This window comes from Lipotes vexillifer, unplaced genomic scaffold (assembly GCF_000442215.2).
Source record: "Lipotes vexillifer unplaced genomic scaffold, Lipotes_vexillifer_v1.1 scaffold756, whole genome shotgun sequence".
NCBI lineage: Eukaryota > Metazoa > Chordata > Mammalia > Artiodactyla > Lipotidae > Lipotes > Lipotes vexillifer.
In genome coordinates, this window is record NW_006773042.1 from 241,195 (window position 1) to 246,330 (window position 5,136).

Sequence of the window (5,136 nt, forward strand, 5' to 3'; positions counted from 1 at the left end):
CCCTACAAGTATGGCTTTTTTCCAGTTGTGATATTTTCTTTCCTGAAATTCAATTTTTAAAGATCTCAAAGGAAGCATTTCTAAAATATAAATGATGACTACAGTAGAGAAAAAAAAAAGCATACTGATTACTGAACTCAACTGTAAGAGCAAATGAGTTCCAGTGGGATATGGCTTGTGTGTCCAAATGTGTTCTAGCCATGAGGTCAAGAGGCCATGATGTCAAAGCCACCCTTACTTGTCTGAAGAGTCAGTGGCTGCCTAGGCAATGTTCCTTCAGGGATAACAGAAAAGGTACCTGTCACTCAAAACAACTCCCCTGTCTATAGACTGACTTCTGATGTCTCTTCATTCTCTCTAAAAAGAGGACTTTTAAGTGAAGATACTCTGTGCAATATAAGGAGTTGGTTTACATTTGCTTGAAGATATAAATGAATGAGGTTGATTCAGTCATGCCAGTCTCATGAATACTCACTTTTGATCTAATGAGATAATTTGTTCACATATCACAGCTCTCTTTGCCCAGGGTAAGTTTGCATAGTATATCTATATACTCTGTACAGTGTGGAATAGCAGTAAACACTCTGGATCACTTATTTACTTATCTAAATAACTTATTGAAGATACATTAGCAAATGCAGCTTCAGATTTTCCTACCACCCAAAACAACAGAATCTGTGTTTTGAGTAAAATTTAAATTGTAACCCAAGGCCTTCAAACTTAAAAAAACAAAATTTCCAACTCTAAAGATTATAGTCTCTGATGTTTAATAAGCACTATTTCTTAGATATCAAGGACTTCATGCTATTTTAGGAAGAGAAAATGTCATATGAGAAAGAATCTAAAATGGATTTACTTTTAGATTCTGTGTGTATTGCTGCAAAAGACAGTTACAGTTGGCATCTAAAAACCACACAGCTTTCAAACAGATACCATCTGGAACTGTGAGTAGTCTCCTCCAGGCAAAAGAAATGAGGGGATAATTCAACAGAAACAGCAGAATGAGGACATGGGAATTTATTAAAACAATAACACGTGCATGTCCATCAATTTGGCAACTATCTTAGTGTCTTGTTACAACACAAATCTAGTGTATATTTTACGAGCAACACCTGTACTTTAAGTATTACAGGTTGAAAACATGAGTTTCTGTTTTTAAAATTGAAGTAAACGCACCCAGAAATTACAGAAATGAGACAAACATGATCATGTACTGCTGGTGGAAGAGTAAATTGGTCTAACCTTTCTAGAAAACAAATTGGAATCAAATATCAAATGCCTTTAAAACTTATTCATGACATTTTAGCACTTCTAGCAATCTATCTAAGGAATTTGTCAGTGATCTTTTAAAAAGGGAATATGACATTTTGCACAGTACTCTTCTTCAGAGCAAAAATTAACTCTACAACAAGGGAATGGTTAAACAAATCATGCCATTTCCACATTATGTAATATTGTGGAGCCCATACCATGTTTTGAAAACTTAGTATTATTTTTAAAGGTTTATGATTTAATGTTAATTTTTTTTGCAAGTTCATGAGTAAAATTTTACATATGTGACCATTAAAGTTTGTAAAAAAGAAAGTAAATCAAATGATAATATTTCAGTTCTTTATATTTTCCACTGCCAGACAACAATAGCTGTAATATTCAATGGGGGGATCAGTCTTGATCCTGCTCATTTAAGTTACGTAGAACAAATGTATTTCAACTTTTTCACCTTTCAAATATTCGACACTAGGTAGAGAGAGCTGTCAGATGATCTGCCTACTGCTTCCCAATCCTGACAAAATGTCACAACTTCTCCACGTTAACTATTCCTGATACCATCAACGATTTCCTACATGATATTTTCTATTTACTTACTTAATTCTATTTATATACAATGCTTTCTATCTGCTGGTTACTGTTCTGTGTGCTTTACAATGGTGAGTTAAAGTGGCCTTCAGGGTATTTTCTGATCTAGGTTATCTAGAGGTTTGTGTCCTAATTGTGTTCTAAATTCAGGAGCCAAAAAAAGAAATAAGACCTTAGGACCATTCCAGCTGGAGAGTTAAACTGAGTCCTGCCCTCCCACCCTGCACAAAGTTGTGATCTTTGAAGGGCTGTGCCTTCTGAAAAATGATAAATGAGGCAAAATCTATACAACCAGAAAATGTGTCTGACTTAACTTGAGCTATGAGTGAGGAAAGAAATCTCCCTTGGGAATTTGTAAACACAGGCATAGTTCAAGCAGTCTTAGGGTTTTATTTTAAACCTCCTGGGTGGTTAAGTGCCAAGCTGAGAAATATACTTGCACTGGTCCTCGTTGGCAGAGCCCTGGGTGTCTGGCAGAACATACTCCCTAAGGGCATAAATTTAATCCAGATTTGTGGATTGAACCTTGGATTCTCAGAAATCCAAAAGTCAAGCAGATAAAGTCAGGGTAACATGACCTCACACCTCATAATTACAAAAGTCTCGAAGTTAAAACAGTTTTTGTTTTAAATTTTTTTAAATTGGGGTACAGTTGCTTTTACAATTTTGTTTTAGTTTCTGCTGTACAATAAAGTGAATCAGCTATATGTATACATATATCCCCTCCCTCTTCGACCTCCCTCCCCCACCCATCCCACCAGTCTAGGTCATCACAGAGCACTGAGCTGAGTTCCCTGTGCTATACAGCAGGTTCCCACTAGCTGCCTATTTTACACATGGTAGTGTATTTATGTCAAACTCAATCTCCCAATTCATCCTACCCTCCCCTTCCCCCCCTTGTGTCCACATGTCCGTTCTCTACCTCTGCATCTTTATTCCTGCCCGACAAACAGGTTCATCTGTACCATTTTTCTAGATTCTATATATATGTGTTAGCATAAGGTATTTGTTTTTCTCTTTCTGACTTACTTCACTCTGTATGACAGACTCTAGGTCTATCCACATCTCTACAAATGACCCAATTTTGTTCCTTTTTATGGCTGAGTAATATTCCATTATATATATGTACTACATCTTCTTTATCCATTCATCTGTCGCTGGACATTTAGGTTGTTTTCATGTCCTGGCTACTGTAAATAGTGCTGCAATGAACATTGCAGTACATGTGGCTTTTTGAATTATGGTTTTCTCAGCATATATGCCCTGTAGTGGGATTGCTGGGTGATTTAGTAGTTCTATTTTTAGTTTTTTGAGGAATCTCCATACTGTTCTCCACAGTAGCTATATCAATTTACATTCCCAGCACCAGTGCAAGAGGGTTCCGTTTTCTCCACATCCTCTCCAGCATTTATTGTTTGTAGATTTTTTTAATGATGGCCATTCTTACTGGTGTGAGGTGATATAAAAATGTTTTAAATGCTTGAAGAAGTAGTAAGAAATTAAAACTGAGCAATTAACCAGGTATTATGCTTCTGACTATGGGCAGATGTGAAAAGTAAACAAATAGAAGTTATAGAAAAAATTTAATATGTATGTATATAGTGTTCCAGAAGAAAGGAACAAATAGATGAAAAAGGGCAATATTTGAAGAGATAATAGTCAATAAATTTTTATAATTGATGAAAGACAAATCCACATAATTAGAATAAATAAAGAAAAATTCTTCCATAACTTATCACAGTAAAAATAAAAAACAGCAAAGACAAAGAGATGATCTTTAAAGCAGTCAGAGGAAAAAGATTGCCTACAAAGAAATAACAGTTAGACTCAACGCAGACTTCTCAGTCTCAACAATGGAAAACAGAACTGTTTCAAAGTACTGATACAGATTAATTTCAGCCCGTAATTATATACACAGATGAATTATTATTCAAGAATGTGGAAAAATAAAAACATTTCAGAACAACAACCAAAATAGGCTCATTCTCCTCCAACAAATCCTCAACAAAGGAAATTCCAAACTATATTTCAGAAAAAAGGAAAATGATTCCAGATAAGAGAAGGAATAATGATCAAGAAACTGATAAAAATAAAAAAGTGGCAAATCTTTATTAAAGGACTGTATAAAATAACAATAATATCAATGTCTAACTCCAGGAACAAAACAAGAAAATATAAAAATATATTGGACAATTGCATAGTAAGATAGAGTTCATCAGAGCTATATATTATATTTATTATAATTTTCAAAGGAAAAACCAAGATAAATAGAATTTATAATTTACAAGTCAGTGGGAGAAAACAACAACAACAACAATAGAATTTTTTAAAAAAACTCCAGTAATCCAAAAGAAATTCAGAAGAAGAGGAGAACCTAAAAATCATGATATACAGAAAGCTTAAAATAAGAAAAATTTAATATGAAAACCAGTGAAGGACAGAATAAGAAAGAAAATCTGTCTTTTCCCAAGTCATAGATACAAAAACTGTTGTAGTAGTATCAGGAAACTGAATTAACAGTGTATTTAAAAATAATACATCATGATCAAATTGGATTGATCCCAGGCAAGAATACAAGAATACTTTAGCATTTGAAAGCTTATTAATAGAGTTCATCACATTAATATATTGAAGGAAAAAAATCATCTGATCATCTCATTAAATGGAGGAAAAAACATTAATAATAAAATTCATAATTTCTATCACAACAATTCGTAGGAAATTAGGAATAGAAGAAAAATTCTTTCCTGATAAACAGAACCTATCATAAACTTGCAGACACTTACTATACCTGATGGTGAAGTGTCAGCTTAATGCACATTAAAATTGAGACAACAATGCTAGGGCTTCCCTGGTGGCGCAGTGGTTGAGAGTCCGCCTGCCGATGCAGGGGATACGGGTTCGTGCTCCGGTCTGGGAAGATCCCACGTGCCGCAGAGCAGCTGGGCCTGTGAGCCATGGTCGCTGAGCCTGTGCATCCAGAGCTTGTGCTCCACAACGGGAGAGGTCACAACAGTGAGAGGCCCGCGTACCGCAAAAAAAAAAAAAACAAAAAACAATGCTCATATCATCAACATATTGAATGTCATAAAGAAAGCTGGACCAGTGCAGTTAGAAAAGGAAAAGAAAAAAGAGAAACTAATCAAGTAGTCATTATTTTAAAATGTGTTTGTAAAAAAATGTATAGAAAAGTATCTGATTTAATAAGATTAAAAACAGCAGCTGGATATAAGTATATATATATATATATATATATATATATATATATATATATATATA